At 45.8% G+C, this 20980-nt stretch overlaps 1 long non-coding RNA gene across 1 annotated transcript; it reads right to left on the minus strand.

Annotated features, from left to right (window-relative positions):
* Nucleotides 1-1951: 1951 nt before the first annotated feature.
* LOC120400066 lies at nucleotides 1952-20936 on the minus strand. The gene is made up of 2 exons (XR_005595506.1): nucleotides 20882-20936; nucleotides 1952-2602 (listed from the first exon to the last, which is right to left on the minus strand). It is a non-coding gene; the product is annotated as an uncharacterized LOC120400066 (long non-coding RNA).
* Between the last annotated feature and the right edge of the window lie 44 nt (nucleotides 20937-20980).

The raw sequence follows: 20980 nt of genomic DNA on the forward strand, positions 1-20980 counted from the left end.
TAAAACTGTATTCTAATGACTTAGTTCAAAATGACCAGATGATGATGAAAGTGCCAAATGGTTAAAGTGTTATAAAATTTCCTGTGGGATTAATTTGACTGAAGAACAAACCTACCAAATACCAGCATCACGAGGGATCCTGACAAACTCTTTCAATACCTATTTTCCCCCAGTTAAGAAATTTCATCCTCTGACTTGACTGTACAGTGGAGTGAACAACATTTAGTAGAAGAACACATGAAAGGTCAAACGCATCCCGTAGTTCTTCTGGATGCGTCAGTCCACTCAGAAACTTTCACTCATGGCTCAAACCTGCTCTTGGGGTGGGCCTACGGTGTTACTAGAAGGTTTGGATCTGACTATATCAAGCCAATTATATTACCTACAAATAAAGTTTTTAATTTTAAACCTTAATTTAGAATTTATTTGAACCAGTAACAAAGGTTATGATCCACCCAAGGTGCTTGTCTCTGATATACAGAGGGCTCCCCAGAGCAAGTTAGCCTTGCTGATACTTGAAAAGACACAGATACATCCCTCTGATTAAGAATAGGCCCACAAGCAGTAATTTTTCGAAACGAGTGGGAGGAGTTTTTAGAGCAGGTCACATGCCACCTCTTATTTTAGGTTACGTATCAATTGCTGCTATGGGACTTGCCCTAATTCATCAAACTCCTCTTGGGGCTGGCCTATGGGTCATCCAACAGGCCAGAGATAGGCATAGAATCCAGGTTTCCGGTGTCCCAGGCCTGTGCTCTAGCCACTAGGCCACATTGTCTTCCCTGGTCATATATTAACCCCTTTTCTCACACAATGTCTTTTCCCAGTAAAGACAAGTCCCTCCAGGGCTGGTCCCTGGAATGTTCACCATAAGGGCTGTGAGGAAGACACGGGCACAGAGCAGGGGGAAGGGCACTGAGAGAAGGACCTGGTTTGTGGAGAAAAGCTTGAGGTAACTTCAGGGGCACCATTTCAGATTGTGGTGTGTGGAACATTAATCGTGTTTCCTGGGGCTACTTAGACACCTGAAAGCTCTAGATTTTGCATATAAGGTGATGGGCCTACAAAAGGGCGGGGTCAGCTCAAAATTTTTTAAAACAGATGAGGGTTCAGGCAGGGAGTAACTAGTGACTGTGTGCAGCCATAGAGGTAGCTCAGGTTCCAGGTGGGGGGATGTACTTCAGGGTCCAGGCAGGAGATTGCCAGGGGCTGTGTTCCTGGAGGGCTGTAGCTCAGGATGCAGGGAGGGGCTGTGTCGAAGGAGGTGCTGTTGCTGCGGGGCCAGCCATAAACTTGAGGGGGGGAGAGATAGCTCAGTGGTTTGAGCATTGGCCTGATAAACCAAGGGTTATAAGTTCAATCCTTGAGGGGGCTACTTAGGGATGAGGGGCAAAAATTGGTCCTGCTAGTGAAGGCAGGGGGCTGGCCTCAATGACCTTTCAAGCTCCCTTCCAGTTCTAGGAGATTGGTCTATCTCCTATTATTACCTAACTCAGTCCTTAGATGGCACAGTGGGGTCAGCTCTGCAGGTCAGTGGCTGGGGTGAGGGGCATGTGCTGCCCACCCACTTCCACAATGGGCAGAGGGAAGGGAACACCCTGATATCAGCCCCTACCCCATTCTACATAGCCTATCTTCAGGTGAGGAGCAACATCAGCTGTGGCCCCATGGTGGGGGGCATGGCTGCAAACAACAGCAGAGCAGGGCAGTGGGGGCAGGAGGAGGAAGGGCAGCATCTTCCCTACTGCTGCACATTTTCCCCAAATCTGGTACAAAACAGGGGACAGGAGGCCTTCCCTAAATGGTGTCCTCAGGGTAACAATACTTTGTTTCTGCACAAATACAGAAAGCAGCTGTGAGCTCCATTGTTTCTCCTTCTCCATGGGAGGACCCCATGTGGCTGCCTCATTACACCCTAACTTGCACTTTTGCAGGTTTCTAAGTTTAGGTCTTTGGGATTTGTGCTGCCAGTCTGGCTTCTGCATGGGATTCTGCTGCACAGGGAAGGTCTGGACGCTTAGGCACAGAAGGGGACCTCATGATGGAGAGGATTGGGAGGCGAGGGGAGCAGAGGGAGGGTCGACATGCCATGGAGCATTGATGTGGACATTACACACTGTGCAACCAAGCTGTGACTGAACCCAACTCCTCTGACAACACCACAAACTGAACAGCTTTGTCAAAGGACCAAGGGAAAAGTAAAGATTTATCCATGTGAGCTCCCTGAAACATATAAATATGTATGTCCCCTTGTCTAGGAACACCCTGGGTGGATTTCACATATGGGAATGACCATTTATTTTATTTATATTTCATTAAAATAAAAGAAGGAAGGGATTTTTATGAAAATAGCAAAACAGCCCCCCTGTGCCAATCAAAACACTCACAGGTACGTTTGTGATACACAACAACAACAAGCTAATTTTATTAAAAGAAGAACAAGCTATTAGAGGTGACACAAGGGCTGGCTTGTGAATTTTTTCCAGCTTGCGAGATTCTTTGCAGCCTAGATGAAAAGCATCCAAGGGTTTCAGAAGCAAAGCGTTGTCAGCCAGATTTTCTGTGATCCTGCATTGACAAGCTCTGCTGCCATCACTCACTGCTAAAAGGGAAGAAACTCTCACAATCAGTGTTTATAGCCATTAAAACAAGGACAATATAACGTTACATTTCAAATGCAAGGTAGAGCAGGAATTTCCCCATCATTTAGTAGCATGTACGTATGTAACACCCACAGATCTTGGTTGTCATTCGGCGCGATCAAACGTTGGGCCTTGGAGCTTAGTGCATGAGCCTGTATCTCATGAGCGTAAAGCCAGCTGACCGTTAGCTAAGGTTGTAGAACAGACTCAATTTCTCTATTATATCTAAACATGTACTGGCTGACCACCTGGCTTCTGAAGTAAATATGCCGGACTTCTGAACATGGATCTCCCCTCCCTTTACCCTTAACTCTCCAGTAAAGGAGGCAGATTCTCATTTTCCTACGAAAGTCCTTCCTATTAACATTCCACACTGTTAAAGTGACAGCCACCAAATATAAAGTTGCTGAGTGATTAAAAAAAGAACCCCAGCAAATTAAACAAAAACTGCTGGAAATATCATGTACAATATCATAAAAATGTTCATCAAACTTTTAAAAAAAGTTGAAATTTGAAATTCCATTGAGGGGATGAATCCAAATTGTGAATTTTAAAAAATATTGACTATCTGTATGATATATAGAAAAATAGGTAAGATGTATCACAACGTGAGTCACATCCATGTTCAGTTTTCCTTTCAAACATACTTTTGTCTATAGCTAAAACTAAAACAATAAATATTTAATTAGAGGAGAAATACATTATTCTTCAAGAATGTCTGGATTATTCTGTCTGCCAGCTCAGGTAAACCTAAAGCCTAACCCTATTCAGATGGCAGTTCCTTACCTGATGATAATCTCTGTACATACTCAGTGAAGCGGCCAGGTGAGTAGCAGTGCAGTTGCTACCACGGAGCTCCTATCTTCACATCTCCTACCCCAAAATGCCTCTATGGTACTTTAGGCCTGGTCTACACTAGGAAATTTGGTTGGTGTACCTACGTTGCTCAATAGTATGAAAAATACACACCCCTGAATGACACAGTGAAACCGACCTAACCCCTTATGAAGACAGTGCTAGGTTGATGGGTGCATTCTCCCATTGACACACATACCACCTGTCGGAGAGCTGCAGTGCCTACACAGATGGGAGAACCTGTCCTGTTGGTGCAGGTAACGTCATTTTGGCTCAATTGCAGTGGTGTTGCTGTGCCACTGTAGCAGTTTAGGTGTAGAGAACAAAGCCAAACTGTCTGGGAAAGCCTCTCACCCCTCCCAAATTCCTCTCTCAGTCCTATCCCTGCTGAGACAATAATTTGAGCATGCTGGGCACCTTGTACAAAGCTAAGGGGAGATCCAGCCCTTAACAAGAAGAACACAAATAGAATTGGCTACAGATAAGCAATGAGAAAAAGTTAACAACTTTAGGAAACACCATGTTTAAATCAGTAAAAAGAAATTCTGAGCAAGGCTATTATTGAAGTAATCAAGGCTTGTAACTGCTGTGGAATTCTAAAAGGAGAAATGCAAAGGCTACGAGTAGGTACTGAGCTACCTTAAAGACCAAAAGTAGCATTAATCCTTAATGTGTACTAGTGCTTATTGAATTGCATTGAATAGTGAGCATATCTGATAATATATGAGAGGCCCAGTGGTCAGTGTGTGTTACGAAGTCCCCTCGGTGGAGGCTGAGAGTCTGTTACAGCTCCAGCTGGAACCTGTAAGGCTCTTTTGAACAAAAATGTCTTTTGTTCAAACTGAAGACACTGGAGCATTTAGCCCTGGACGGCTCTGGTTCAAACCACAAAGAGCTGGTCCCAGAAGGCATGGCAGCCTTCACGTATGTGCTCAAAAGTGCCTCTGTCCCACAAAAACACACAGGAGCAATTTTATCCTCAACACGGCTCCCCATGTTTGCAGCATCTCGACCCAGATGTTATTTAACACAGCTCCAGAGCACCTGGTTGTCTGAAATCCTCACATCACTTTGTTCATTTCCAGTTTTTCACACTGTATCATTCTGGATGGACTCTGCAGTGCGGTCCAGGCCATAAATTGAGTTTAATTGTTCTTCCATTTTCGAGTGGAATGATTTAAAAATACCCTTTTTTCTATTGTAAAATCATAGTTATATCCATCTTGTGTGGGTGCACTTTACCTTTTCATCAACTGACTTGGCCGGTGCCTCCATTTGTCCTGTTGGGTTGGTGGCTTTGCTCCCTTTCCCCCTACCTCTGAACCAAAACCTCCCCAATCTGGGGCAAAATAACATTAAAAAGAAAAAAACCCACAAAACTCTCTGGGCTAGATATGCTTCCTCAGGGGCCTAGTGACCATTTCTTCCCCATTTTCTGCTTTCATGTAGGGCTCCCAAATTCTCTTCTGCTCAGCTCCTCTCATAATCCCAACTATATATATAAAGAGCACAGTGGAGACTCTGGGCTGCCCTGGGTTGTGGACAGACCATAGGCAGCCTTAGTAAAGCAGCTATAAGATTACTCTAACCAGGAGTGGCACCAGGGTTTCTGGCACCTTAGGCAGAATTCAGGGGGCAGCATTTTGTGCGCTCCCCACGGGGCGTGCGGGAGCTTCTGGTTCCGCTCCCATCGTGCTGCCGAAGAAGGACACTCCACCGGAATGCCGCAGGCGTCAGTGGCAGTCATTGAGCTGCTCAATTGCCTGCCGCTGTTTTCCGCAGCACATCGGCAGAAGGTTCTTCTTCGGCGGCACAACGGGAGCGGAACCTGAAGCTCCCGTGCGCCCCGTGGGGAGCGCACAAAATGCCGCCTCCTGAATCCTGGACCCCTAGGCAACCTCCTAGGGTCGCCTAATGGAAGCGCCGGCCCTGACTCTAACTGTAACATGTAAACCCCAGATAGTCTAGAATCAGGGCAGCACAGAAATTTCCTTTGTCCCATGTCAGGCTTGTGCCGTGTGCTCTGAGCCTGCAAGGTCATTAAACAGCAGCTATAGAAATCAGAGACACAAATATTCTGTTTATACAATAATGTCTGCCTTGTGGCATCCTGAACTTACCCATCTCCATCTACAGCAACTCTGCACAATACCACAAATTCCAATAGGTCTGAAATAGGGGGGACATGTACTGTAGCAGAATCCCCCAGCAAGTCTACAATCTGTGGGGTTGGTGATGGACTGGGTGAATCCTGCACGGAGAAAAAGAGTCTTGATTTTCATTCACACATAAGTGTAAACAAGGGCTGTGATTGCAGCATGACGGGTATTTCCCATTAACTGAATTTCCAGTTCACTGAGATGAGGCCACGTGAACCCAGTTATCTTCCTGTGCCCCCTTTCACTAGATCTTTCACTCTGCTTTGGACTTCACTATCTTTGAGTAATTTTGTATCACCTACAAAATTTGCCGTCTCATGGTTTACCCTTTTTTCCTGATCACTTACTAATATTTTGAACAGTACTGGTACCGGGAGGTGCAAAATAAAGAGGTAAAATAATCTCTTTACTCCTACTCAAGATTTCCCACTTTCTGCATCCAAGTAATTAAGCCTTTTAGCATTTTTCAGCTGATTATCCATCCACAACCCCCAAAACATTTTTCAGAGTCACTGCTTCCCAGGATGGAGTCCCTCATCCTATAACTGTGACCAACCTTCTTTGTTCCTAGATCCATACATTTATATTTAGCTGTATGATGGTTAACTTGTTTCCAAGTTACCAAGTGATCCAAATCCCTCTGTATGAGTGACCTGTCCCTTAATTTTTGTCCCCTGCCAACTTTATGGGTGATGATTTTATGTTTTTCTTTTTCCAAGTCCTTTATAAAAATTTTAACTAGCGTGGTGGCAAGAACAAACCCCTGTAGGACTCCACTAGGTAGAACATTGGTGATATTATTACAGGTCGTAGTTCAGCCAAATCTGACTGGATCTTCATAGGAACAGTAAAGACACCTTTCTCACCCCAGGACTACTCTCCAGTTAAATGCCAAGTATCTGCTGAAAACCATACAACTCTTTTGGGGGGAAAAAAAAGCTGGAAAAAAATGATATAAAATTTTTAGAAATCTTAGTACAGACTCACAAATGTCCTTCTATATTCTCCCTTCATTTCATTAAGATCTTACCTGGAGAGCTTTGCAGCACCAGGAAAAAGAGAGCAAAGAGCAGGTAGAGAATCTTCATGGCTGAAGTTTGGCTGGGAGCTCAGTGCTGCTGGAGAGAAGACACTGCAAGATAGACAGGTGATGGAGAGTCTCTATTTATGGGCTACCGGGATTGTGAAAGGTGGATCTGTTGAAATCTTTGTTTTGAAGCATGTCCCATTAATTAAGTTTGTGCTGCAATCTGTTAATAATAATGATTATTATTTGTACAACACAATAAAAATTCCTGCAGACTTTCAGGGACGTACAATTAATAATTCCTTGTGTAAAGGAGTTACAATATGAATATTTACATCTAGCAAACATCAAATGCCTGGCTGAAAGGCCTTTGAAGTCCATGGAAAGCATCCTATTACATTTGAATGAGGTTCCTATTGCAGAGAGGAACTCCAGAACACAGCTGCACCTGGGAATCTTACCAGTAGGGTGTGTGCATTTGTGTGTTTGTTTTGTACAATATTTATCAATATTTTACTTGCATGTAGGGAAATTTCCAAATTTTATGTATCAGGACCCAGGGCCGGCTCCAGGCACCAGCCTACCAAGCACGTGCTTGGGGCGGCAACTTGGAGGGGGGCGGCGAGCGGGCTTTAGTGTTCTTGTTTTTGGTTTGAGCGGCATGATGAGCCACGGGGGGGCGGGGGCCGCGCCGCTCGGGGGCGGGGGCTCAGTCCGCAGTCCGCGCCGCTCGTGGGGCGGGGCTAGGGCGAGGCCGTGCCGCTGGGGGCGGGGTACTCAGGCCGCGCTCTGCGCCGCTCTGGGGAGGGCCTCGGGCTTTGCTCCGCGCCGCTCTGGGAGGGCGGGGGCTCGGGCCGCAGGCTGCGCCGCTCGGGGGCGGGGCCTAGGACCGTGCCGCTCGGGGGCGGGGCTCACTCCGCGGTCCGCGCCGCTCGTGGGGGCGGGGCTAGGTGAGGGCCGTGCCGCTCGGGGGCGCGGGGCTCGGGCGAGGCCGTGCCGCTCGGGGTACTCAGGCCGCGCTCCGCGCCGCTCGGGGGGGCTCGGGCCGCGCTCCGCGCCGCTCCTGGGAGGCGGGGGCTAGGGCTAGGGCCGTGCCGCTCGGGGGGGCGGGGCTAGGGCGGTGCTCCGCGCCGCTGGGGGCGGGGGCTCGGGCCGAGCTCCGCGCCGCTCGGGGGAGGGGCGGGGCTAGGGCTAGGGCCGTGCCGCTCGAGGGGGGTGGGGGCTAGGGCTAGGGCCGCGCCGCTGGGGTAGGGGGCGGCGCTCTTCTTTTCTGCTTGGGGCGGCAGAAATGTTAGAGCCGGCCCTGCTCGTGTATTATCAGATGTGCTCACTATTCAATGCAATTCAATAAGCACTAGTGCACAGTAAGGATTAATGCTACTTTTGGTCTTTAAGGTAGCTCAGTAACTACTCGTAGCCTTTGCATTTCTCCTTTTAGAATTCCATAGAAGTTACAGGTTTTAGAGTGTCGGGGACTCGAACCCCAACAGCGAAGTTCGTTGTCTGACCGCAGAGTTACAGACAACACCAGCAAGGTCCAAAACAAAAGCTCTTTATTGACAAGTGCACGTGTCAGTAAAGAACTGCTCGTATCCGAAAAGAACCAGCCCCCCCCAACAGCTTAGTATTAGCTTATATAGACAGTTTTATTACGTCATAAATTATTCACTTCACACAACCCATATCCCACCCCCCTTTGGTTAGTAACAAACCCTAATAACAAAGCACATCTGTCTTTCTTTATAATGTAAGCAAGTTGTGATGCCCCAGCAACTTTCTTATCAGCATAGTTGCCAAGCACCAGACACTGGAAGACAGGAGTTAACGCAGCTGGTAACTTGAGGAATGCACCTCCCTTTCGTATCTCACTTTTTCCCAGGGCTTTATGAAACATGCTGACTTCAGTCAGATTGACATAACTGGTTTTTGTGCTACATCTTTATTCAGGCCTAACTTGCCATAAAACCATGACAACCAAATACACAACATATTCTCCCCTAATAAGAACATCCCTAAAAAAAAAAAAACACACTACTAGAGAGAGGGAGGGAGGGCCTCCATTCTCCCGCTAAACCCTGGGATTATTTTTATTTAATATAACCGGGTTCGCCTTCTAGAATCCAGCCGATGAGGAGGCCTTCTCCTTCTGTCTCTAGGTGGATTACTTCTGGTGTGCGAACACCATGCACCCGAAAAGCACTAGGGGGCAGGGGTCCGCAGCACTAGAGAGGTGAGGGCTGGGCAAAGTGCTCAGCCGGGCAAGTATCTCAGCCGAGGGCAGTACAGGAGGAGAACAGTCAGGAACAGGTGACTCGTGGAGGTGAGATCACCAACCCCTCAACTGTCAGAGGGTCCTGAGGACTGGTCCTGAGGACTGGCATGACCTGGCAATGATCGGCTGCGCCGTAAATCGCCAGGTAACCGCCGACTGTGATTGACTGTGGTCCTTGGAGTGATGATGATTGTGACCCATTTAGCTTGACCCATTTAGCTCTGGAAGTATAATCTGATCGAAAACTGGCTGTCCCGCCGGCCTTGCTGGGTGTTTGGATCTGGGGATGATGCTGCTGATGATGCACAGTTGCATTGCTTTTGTAGCACAGTTTGGAGTTTTCAGGGATCAAAGCAGGCGCAGCAGGCATCCATCCCAATCCCAGGCTGGGGATGCTACCTGGGGCATGAGGGGGTGTTTCTGTAGGAAAGTAGAAGATATCGAGCAGCTTTTGAATGGAGAGTGTTGTCTGATTTTCAAAGCTTTTTTTCATTGTCTGCAATATCTCTTTTCAAACTACAATGGAAACTGGATGTGTGATGGTGATGACATGTATCCCATTGGTGTCATAAATTCTTGAAACTCTGAATTTTTCTTGAAACTCGAACCAATCCGTTGTCTGCTGTGTTGTTTTTGGCAGACCAAAACGAACCAAGAGTAAGTTTTGGATAGTACTGCAGTTTGCATGCAGAAGTGGGACTGCATTATAGAGATTGCACAATGCATCCTTAGCTTTGTTAAATGCAACATCCACAGGCTTCAGTCCACTTCCCCCTTGTTCTGCCTGCCCAAGGAGCTCAGGTTTTTTTTTAAGTGTGGCTAACTGTGTGAGAACATAATTCCATAGTAGTCCTAGAATCGATGATGTGTCCCAAATATTCAACAGAGGTCTTGAAGAATTCACACTTGTCTTTGCGACAATCCCCCCTTTGTCCCTAGAGGACCAATGGGACTCTTGGGACAACAAATGATCGCTTGGCAGGGCACAACCGGGTTACGGTTTCTTCAGTTGCAGATGAAGCTTCAAATCGCCTTCAGGGGTAACAGTTCATTGGTCTGGGGCACTGACTATAAATCAGTTAGGTATACCAAGGGGTCTAATGTCCCAGATGTCTCGGTAAATAATTCAGTCCCACACGCCTCCTCCCCATGGACCCAGCAGGATCTGGTATGTGGGAGCCCACACCCACCCTAACCGGTCCAAATGCTTGGAAGGAGCACTGTGAATGTCCACTCTTCCATCCAGAAAGTGTCCAAGTATGTCTTCATGACCACAGATCAGATGGTACTCCTGTGTGTCTGTAAGGGCAGTGGGCCAAGTCCAGTGCTCAGGATCAATTTAAACATACTAGATCCCACTGCAATGCCTTTCCAGCCTCAGTGATATTTAGTACCATCTCTGTCAGTAACTTCTGGGTCACAGAACTAAGGGTGGAAATGACATGTAACTCACCAACTGCAGCCTGTACTTAAGATAGCTGAGCATCAAAAATAAATCTAGTGGCCTTTTCTAGTTGGCCCAATTTCTCATCATTTTCGTGGCCTTTAAGAATATTCCAAATGGCAGTGTGCCATTGGCCCCTAGACCACAGGGATTTGGTCAATTCTCTTTCTTTCCAGAGGAAATAACCCAGGCCCTCTGTTGTGCTAATCTAATGGCAGCCCCTTGTGAGCAATCTGGGTATGTAAAAGCGATCTGAAAACTGGATAAGGACAATGCTATTCAAAATGCAATGAGGGAGGGCAATACATGCTGAAGGATTTATCCAAAACACAGGGCGCAGCCTGTAGAATAAACCCCAAAATCCAATTAATACCACAGTTCCAAACATAAGTCCCACAAATTTCTTCCTGCCAGTGTGTAATTGTTTGTTTCTTCACCAGGGTCAGTTCTTAATGTTCTTTTTGGTCAGGAATTCCTGGACTTTGGCAATGTCAGTGGAGTGAGTGTTTTTTTCTTCTTTCCCAAAACAGATGTAGTTTAGCATTCTACAGGGAAGAGATGATGAGTACATCACCCTGTAATGGTTTTGCTTCTTTTAGAAAAATTCAAAGGCACAATAAATTTGTCCGTGGACAAGGGAGAGGTTCAACCAGCACGTTACCTTGTCCTTTTGCCATGCTGTTCAGAAGCACAATAGAACTAGAAAAAAAGAATAGGCTTATCATCAGTAGGAGAATTCTTCTGAGGTGGAGGGGTCTTTTTGCAGAGAGAATCCTGGGTCCAAACAGTCAGTCTTTGGCACTTCACAGCGGTGGTGGTAGTCAGCAGGACTCAATACGGGCCTTTCCAGCATGGAGCCAAGGCAGTCTTTCGTTGATGGATCTTTATGTAGACCCAGTCTCCTGGTTCCAAGGGGTGGGAGGGCTGCTAGGATCTTTGGGTTGTTTCTTCTTTACCTGTGAGAAAAGAAACCTAACACATTGCATTAGTGTCTTTGCAGAGTTTACAAATTTTATAGCTGCATGGGCAAATTTAAGTCCCCCCCTTGTTCCTTTTGAGGGTTAGCCAAGTCTTAGCTGTGAGGAGTGTCCTTGAACAATGTCAGTGTCTCAGCTTTAAACTGAGCATGTTATCTATTTTTTTTTTCAGTCAACTTGGTGTTTTTTTTTCGCTTCCCTTCTCAGCTTTTTTTTTTTAACCTACAAAAAAAAACTTTCATGTTTTACGTATACACCTGGTGTTAACAATGAACACATACACATTGCTGTTATACAGTACATTAGTCTTATCTAATATATGCCACATATACCATTTCACTAAAATAATGTTATTACAGAACTTGAGAACAACAAACCAAGACAAGCACACCCACTTCGATGAGTTCATTTAATACAAACTGTAGTCCAATAGCTTTCCACCATCCCCAGCCCTCTGGCTAGAAGTCTGAGGTAGCCAGAAGGATCCCATGTACAATATGGGGAGTGGGTTAACTTTCCATGCCCTTGCTTTCAAAGACTGTTAATATGCAAATTTCAATAACAATTGTCAATTAAAAGGTTTGGCCAATGTAGTATCTTTCTCCTACTTAAGAAAATGTATAAGACTTTAGTATATCACATTTTTCTGATGCATCCAAACACTTTGTATTCTAAGTTGAACAAAACAAATATCTGCATTTTAATCCAACACTGCTGCTTGATTTTAAATCAGACCATCCCTTAAAAATATTAAACACATCAATTTTGGCCACAGGACGAACACCACAAGACAGAACATAGAACACAAAACAGAATTTGTACTGTGCCAGCAAATCATGGTACGGTGAATGCTGTTCAGCCGGCATCAGTGTTCTCTGATTATCTGAAAGACAGAAACAGAAGTCTACCCCTTCTGGGCAGGCAATCATTACTAAAAATATACAAAGACTTTTGTTGATTTTAGGCAAAACAAGGGAATTACCCCATATTAATTAGATAATTTGCATCAATACAGATGCTTGCTGGCTCACTTTTTACTTGTAACTCCTGCTTGTAAACACTGAAAGAAAACATCATCACTCACAGTGCTCTTAGAGCCTAATACAATTTTAATTACATAGCACTGGATACATTCTTCAGCTAATTTAACAAAATTGTTCATAGCCAAATGATTGCAATCTAATAATTTCTTTGCCTGAATTTATTTACAAACATTTCAAAGACACCAAGAACTTTTTACTTTAGTACGTTTACAAAGTTCAACTGCTGTTCCCTCCAGCAACTATAGAGTTAACTTTTCACTGTGCCTTAAATCACTTGCTTGTCCTTTCAACAGCCACTTACCAACTCAGATCACCATTCCAAATATTCTTCTGAGTATATGAACCCCTATGCGTATACTTACTTACCCTGTTCTTGTTTTTTCACTACACTCTAAAAGTTTCCAACCTGTTCTCCAAGCTCTCTGTCTGTTGCCTGGCCGCCTGGGCCCGATCCTTTTTTTTTTTTTTTTTTTCTGAACCGTCTCTTTCCATGGGTACCAACGTATTGCACTACCAGTTAGCTAGGAGGGTGGGCTTTTTAAGTAGCCCCCACCGTTCTGGTCCTTTCCCTAAAACATTTCTACTCACAAAACTACTCGAGTCCTCCCCTGTGAGACTTGCCACCTGGGCAAAACACATGGCCCACTGGCGTTGAACTATTCAATTTCCTCTTGTAGCAAACACACTGCTGTTACGACATATGCTGAGCACAAATGGTTAAATTTTAACAAGTCCCTGAAGGACTGGTACTTGCTTAGCCAGGGCTTCCTTTTCTAACTGGAAATCCTGTCTCAAGGCCTGCAACTTGCCCTGGCGCAGGTTTGAGTTGCCGCCTGGTTCATGATCCATGCTCTTAATTGCTCAATTCTAGTTATCAAGTACACATCTCGGCCCTTTTCTCCAACTACTCTATTGCCCAGTCCTGCTACGACTGGGGGCAGATCCACCTGCCACCCTTCCGGTCAACCAGGGTGGAGAGAAAAATGCTAAACCCCTCTCCAGTTCTCAGACTTACTGCAGCTGAGAGTAGGCTCACCTTTAATCATGCAATCCTCAACATATAACACCAAAAGTACCAAACAAAAGAAACACAAAACAAAGGTAAAACAGATAGATGGTGTAAATTCTATAGGGCTCCCCTATTCTCAATTGCTCACCAAACTGTGACAAATTTGTTACCAATTTATCTACTGCAGGACGTTGGGGGAACACACCATATAATCAAATTTTAAAGCTTAATTAAAAATAATAAAACAACAATGAAGAGTGTTGGGAACGCTCCCACATTACTCAGGAAGAACATGAATACTTTAACCCTTAAGCCACTTTAATACTCACACATGTCCAAACTGGCCACGTCTGTATAACGTTCAGAGAAAGGGAATAGGCAGACGGGAGATTATCCTGTATACAGCTTGTCCAGAATTTCCAACATGCTTCTGCTCTTGGGAGAGCTGTTTTTTACACCCTGGAATCTCCTGCAGTGTCTCTTTTAGAGAGTCCAGTTCAGATTCCAGCCCGTGGCTTCTCCAGTTTCACCAAGGCAAGCTGAATTTCAAATTAACCCGTTCCTAGACAAATTGCTCACACTGTGTCAGAGGCTTTACTTTGGTGATTAAAAGCTCCTTTGAGATATATGATCTTATCTAGATTGAAGGTACCTTCTAATGGGCATTGTTTAGATAGATTTTCACGCGTGTAAAGATTCCAATTCTCTAAATACCTGCAGGTTTTAAGACCATAATGTACGTACATGTAACATGCTGGGGTACCCTTAGGGGGTGAGGTGGAATATTTAGACTATCCCTCCCCCATTTTCCACACACACACACACACACACACACACACACACACACACACCAAGGCCATTATTTCCTATTACCACGATGCATCATATCTTGCTGCACAGTCAATAAATTCAGATGGCGTGAGCCCAAGAGAGACAGACGTCCCCACGGACAGTCTTCCTCCCAGTGTGGCTCTGGGGCATATGCTGGAGGATTTTTACAAGAGCTCTCCATACAGCTTTAAACATACAGCTCCAAAAGCTACCTGGTTCCAGAAATCTTCTTTCAATCTTTAAGTATTAGAGACAATGGGGCGTCCCCCAGGCACTTACTGCCAACTTGTTCCATTTTCTAAGGGGACTCTAACCCCTCTTTCCCGCGTCAAGGTAAAGGGACTCTAACCCCCACCTCCCGCGTCGAGCGCTCACTTACCTCTCCAGGGGACTCAAACACCTGGATTGGACTCAAACCCAGGCTGGGACTCTAACCCAGACTACTTGGATCCTGTGCAAACCTGGACTGGGACTCTAACCCAGACCTAAGTTGTCAGGGACTCTAACCCCGACAATCTGCACTGGGACTCTAACCCAGGCAACCTTAACCCTACTCAACGGGTAGGTGGATGTTGCTGGATTTCTACGAGCTTCAGCTGGTTCACAGAACTCGCCTTATCACCGACGCAGAGATCAGATTACCAGGCAAGGCTCCTCTAAATCAGAGATGCGCGCTGCGTTGCCTCAGAGTCTGATCCCCCGCCGGAGAGTCAGACAAAGTCCCGGCGGAGTCGCCAAAGATGTCGGGGACTCGAACCCCAACAGCGAAGTTCGTTGTCTGACCGCAGAGTTACAGACAACACCAGCAAGGTCCAAAACAAAAGCTCTTTATTGACAAGTGCACGTGTCAGTAAAGAACTGCTCGTATCCGAAAAGAACCAGCCCCCCCCCCAACAGCTTAGTATTAGCTTATATAGACAGTTTTATTACGTCATAAATTATTCACTTCACACAACCCATATCCCACCCCCCTTTGGTTAGTAACAAACCCTAATAACAAAGCACATCTGTCTTTCTTTATAATGTAAGCAAGTTGTGATGCCCCAGCAACTTTCTTATCAGCATAGTTGCCAAGCACCAGACACTGGAAGACAGGAGTTAACGCAGCTGGTAACTTGAGGAATGCACCTCCCTTTCGTATCTCACTTTTTCCCAGGGCTTTATGAAACATGCTGACTTCAGTCAGATTGACATAACTGGTTTTTGTGCTACATCTTTATTCAGGCCTAACAAGAGTAGCAGCCGTGTTAGTCTGTATCCGCAAAAAAAACAGGAGTACTTGTGGCACCTTAAAGACTAACAAATTTATTTTAGCATGAGCTTTCGTGAGCTACAGCTCACTTCTTTGGATGCATAGAATGGAACACACAGACAGGAGATATTTATACATACAGAGAACATGAAAAGGTGGAAGTATGCATACCAACAGGCAGAGTCTAATCAATTGAGATGAGCTATCGTTAGCAGGAGGAAAAAAACTTTTTGAAGTGATAATTAAGATGGCCCATAGAAGGTGTGAGGAGAACTTAGAAGTGGGTATTCACCCACAAAAGCTCATGCTGCAAAAGGTCTGTTAGTCTATAAGGTGCCACAGGATTCATAGAAGTTACAAGCCTTGATTACTTTAGCCTTGGTCAGAATTTCTTTTTACTAATTTAAACATGGTGTTTCCTAAAGTTGTTAACTTGTTCTCATTGCTTATCTGTAGCCAGTTCTGTTATATCCTTGGGGCAGCCGGAGTAGGAAGCAATCACTTGAGGCCAGAGAGCAGACAGCTAACCAAAACCTCCATTTTATTTACAGACCATAATACTCTAACTCAGTTGCCATAGCAGCAAAAACCATGACAACCAAATACACAACATATTCCTCCCCCCCTAATAAGAACATCCCCTAAATAAAAAAAACACACACTAGACTAGAGAAGGAGGGTAGACTGCCTCCATTCCCGGCTAAACCCTGGGGATTATTTTGCCCCATAACCGTGGGTTCGCCCTAGCTAGAGATCCAGCCGATGAGGAGGCCTTCTGTCTCTAGGTGGATTACGGCGAACTTCTGGTGTTATTGCACCCGAAAGCACTAGGGGCTCAGGGTCCGCAGCACGAACGGGTGAGGAGATGGTATCAGCTCGTGCTGGGCAAAGGGGTATCTCAGCCGTCAGCAGTAATGGAGGAGAACAGTCAGGAACAGGTGACTCGTGATTCGGTGCCTCACCAGAAGAGGTGAAGTCAGACCCCTCAACTGCAGATGGGTCCTGAGGACTGGCATGACCTGGCAACAGCTGATCTACATGTCGCCGCCAGGTAACATTCTCTGCAGTCCGGACTGTGTAGGAAACAGGTCCTGTTTGAGTGATGACTGTGGCCGGGACCCATTTAGCTCTGGAAGTATAATTCCGAGCCAAAACTGGCTGTCCCGGGCTAAAGGTTCGGTCTTTTGCTCTGGGTGCCCGTCTGATGACTTGATATTGCTGCTGATGTTGCACAGTTTGTCGGGGTTCAGAAGGTTTCAGCAGATCAAAGCAAGTGCGCAGCTGTCATCCCAACATTAGAAAGGCTGGGGATGCCTGGGTCGTAGCATGAGGGGTGTTTCTGTAGGAAAGTAAGAAGATATCCAGACGCTTTTGAATGGAGTGTTGTCCCCTTGCTGATTTCAAAGCGTTTTTCATTGTCTGCACAAATCTTTCAGCAAATCCGTTGGTGGACGGATGATATGGTGCTGACATGATGTGGTGTATCCCATTTGCCTTCATAAAATTTTGAAACTCCTGAGAAACGAACTGCGGTCCGTTGTCGCTCACAAGTTGTTCTGGCAGACCAAAACGACTAAAGAGTCCTCGTAGTTTTTGGATAGTACTCTCTGCAGAAGTGGACTGCATTATAGAGACTTCTGGCCATTTAGAATGGGCATCTATTGCCACCAAGAACATGCTTCCTTCAAGGGGCCAGCAAAGTCAACGTGAATACGTTGCCACGGGTTTTCAGGCCAGTCCCATGGGTGTAGGGGTGCCCACTGGGGTGCATTCCTCACACCCTGACATGACATACAAGCTTTTGCCTTCTCTTCAATAGCGCTGTCCAATCCAGGCCACCAAAAATAGCTTCGTGCAATTTCCTTCATGCGCACTATTCCACAGTGACCGGAATGTAGCTGTTCTAACATCTGTGATCTCAGCGGTGGTGGAATAATGACACGTCTCCCCCACAACAAACAACCAGATTGGACCGATAACTCCATCCGTTTGGACATGTAGGGAACAAGGTCGGATGAGACCGGAGAGGTTTGTCGAGATTTTCCATGCATCACCAGGTCCATAACTTGGGACAATACTGGGTCAACGCGAGTTGCCTTCTTTATCTGAGTAGCAGTGATGGGTGTATTCTCTACCTGTTCAAAGTAGATTTCCTTTTGGGCACTATCTTGATGTTTGACCGGCAAAGGCAACCTCGAGAGGCCATCTGCATTGCCGTGCAGAGTGGATTTCCGATATTTGATTTCATATGTGTGTGCTGAAAGTATCAATGCCCAACGTTGCATACGACTAGCAGCTAATGGGGGAATGCCTGTGTAGGGTCCAAAAATTGACGTCAGAGATCGATGGTCTGTAAGAAGAGTAAACTTTCGCCCAAAGAGGTACTGATGAAACTTCCGAATTCCAAAAACAATTCCTAATGCCTCACGTTCGATTTGGGCGTAGTTAGTTTCTGCTTTGCTTAGAGTGTGTGAAGCAAAAGCAATAGGTCTCTCTTCTCCCGAAGGCATAATGTGTGACACGACTGCTCCCACTCCATAAGGGGAGGCATCGCAGGCCAATTGCAGGGGTAAGGATGGATCAAAATGCGTTAGAACTTCAGAATTTAACAATGCATCCTTAGCTTTGTTAAATGCAACATCACAGGCTTCAGTCCACTTCCAGGCCTTGTTCTGCCCAAGGAGCTCGTGAAGTGGTTTTAGCAGTGTGGCTAACTGTGAGATGAACTTTCCATAATAGTTCAGTAGTCCTAGAAACGAGCGCAGCTGGCTTACATTTCGTGGTGGGGGAGCCTCCACAATAGCTTTAACTTTTGCAGGGGCCTTATGAAGACCTGCAGAATCGATGATGTGTCCCAAATATTCAACAGAGGTCTTGAAGAATTCACACTTGTCTTTGCGAACTCGTAGGCCATACTCTTCCAATCTTTGTAGGGTAGCCTCTAAATTCTTTAAGTGATCCTCTTCATTTCTTCCAGTGACCAGGATGTCATCCAGATAGCACTGAACTCCTGACAAGCCACACAAGATCTGGTCCATAGCTCTCTGGAACAGGCGGGAGCCGATGTTATTCGAAGGGTAGGCGACAGTATCGATAAAGCCCTTATGAGTCACAATAGTCAACAGCTCTTGGGACTTTTCATCGACGTGCATCTGTAAATATGCTTGACTCAGATCAATCTTACTGAACTTTTGTCCCCCAGCCAGGCCTGCGAAGAGGTCATCGATGCGGGGAAGCGGGTATTGCTCTGCACACAACACTGGGTTGACAGTGACTTTAAAATCACCGCAAATCCGGAGAGAGCCATCTTTCTTCACTATTGGAACGATAGGAGTGGCCCATGAGCTATGGGTAACTGGTATTAGGACTCCATTGGTGACCAGGCGCTCCAGGTCTGCTTCAACCTTTGGCCTGATGGCATATGGCACAGTTCGGGCTTTCAGATATTTTGGTGGACTGCCAGGTTTAATGTGATTCCCTTCATACTTCCCAAATCATCTCCAAAAACAGCAGCATGTTTCCTTACTATAGGGGTTAGACTGGTTTCTTCTTTAGTCATCCGGTGCACTTCTGCCCAGTTCAGTTGAATCTTCCCAAGCCAAGACCTACCCATTAAGGCTGGGTAGTTACCTCTCACCACAAACAGTGGCAATCTAGCCGCCTGTCCATTGAGCTCCACCTTAACATCAATAGTGCCCACCATGGGCACAGCTTCTCCCGTATACGTCTTCAGAACAGTTTTTGTTGCCTTAAGCGGAAGATGCTGTAGCTTTTCTTTATACACAGTCTCAGAGACCAGCGAGACAGCTGCACCGGTGTCCAGTTCCATGCGTATAGGTTTGCCCTCCAATAAGGAGGTTACCCAGTATTCATGTGAGCCCGCTGCCAAAGACAAAACATGCAGTGGCACTTCCTCTTGTGATGAGGTGTCTCCTTGATCATCCTGGGTCTGCTCTAGAGTATGCAAGGTTCCTCTTTTTGTCGGCCAGATCACAGGCCTCTTTTTCTTTTGTTTACAGGCACACTCAATATGTCCCCTTTTGCCACAGTATCGACACACCAGGTCCTTACACCAGCATTCTGATGCCTGGTGACCCAGCTTACCACAGCGGTAACATTCTTGACTCTGCACAGTTTTCTGGGTCGGTTCTTGTGACACTTTTTGCACCCTAGGGGGTACACCGATGTATTGTGCCTCCCTTGTAGCCAGTTCCATGGAGACAGCAATATCAACAGCCTTCTGTAAGGTAAGCTGAGCCTCTGTCAGTAGGCGCTTCCGTATAGCTTCACTGTACAGGCCACACACTAACCTGTCACGCAGGGCATCATTTAACATCTCTTTAAATTCACAGTGTTCTGCTAGCTTTTTTAGAATGGCTACAAATTGTACAACTGTTTCATCTTCCTTTTGGTCTCTTTTGTGGAACCTATATCTTTCAGCAATTACCAGTGGTTTTGGGGAAAAATGGGACCCCAGGATTTCCACAATGTCACTGTAAGATTTAGTTGCTGGCTTAACAGGGTGTAGTAAGCTGTGTAGCAGGGAGTAGGTTTTAGCCCCTACAACACTTAAGAATATTGGCACCTTCTTCGCTTCTGTAATGTCATTTGCAATAAAAAAAAAGCTCAAAACGCTCAGTATACACATGCCACTGCACTATATTCTCATCAAAAGGCTCCAGGGGCCTGGTCAGAGTAGCCATTGTCGGGGACTCGAACCCCAACAGCGAAGTTCGTTGTCTGACCGCAGAGAGACAGGCAACACCAGCAAGGTCCGATCAAAAGTTCTTTATTGACAAGTGCACGTGTCAGTAAAAGAACAGCTCGTATCCGAAGAGAACCAGCCAGCTCTTTACAGCTTAGTATTAGCTTATATAGACAGTTTTATTACGTCATAGATCATTCACTAGAACAATCCACCCACTTTGTCTAACAACTAGAAATTAGACACCTTTTAATATATACGCATGCCTAGTCTCTACAATATTGAATTGTTAATATCTCAACAAGCGCCAAAGGTTAGGAATGCGAGGGAGTTAAAACACACCGAACACTAAACCAAGGAGTAAGTCAGAACTGTGAGATGCTTGTATGTCTTATCAGTTCCTCAGACAGTTTGTTTTTCAATATAACACAGCTGGTCCCAGCCCCTTCACTGATCTCACTGTTTTCCCAGGGCTTTGTGAGACAATGCTGTTTCTCAGTATTTTCCACTCTGAGATTACCCAGAAACCTCTAGATGCTTAACTCCAGTCAGATTGGCACAACTGGTTTTGTGCTACATCTTTATTCAGGCCTAACACCATGATTTTTAGTTTCACTTTCACAGTCAGTGCAAAGAAGCAGCTTTTTTTCTTTGTTGGTCTTTACCTTGACTTCTACTTCCTTCTGTTACTGGAGCAGCACCAGGATCCCAGCCTCGTCGCCAGTGTTATGTCCTTGCGGCAGCCGGAGTAGGAAGCAATCACT

Source organism: Mauremys reevesii, linkage group 3 (assembly GCF_016161935.1).
Source record: "Mauremys reevesii isolate NIE-2019 linkage group 3, ASM1616193v1, whole genome shotgun sequence".
Lineage (NCBI taxonomy): Eukaryota > Metazoa > Chordata > Testudines > Geoemydidae > Mauremys > Mauremys reevesii.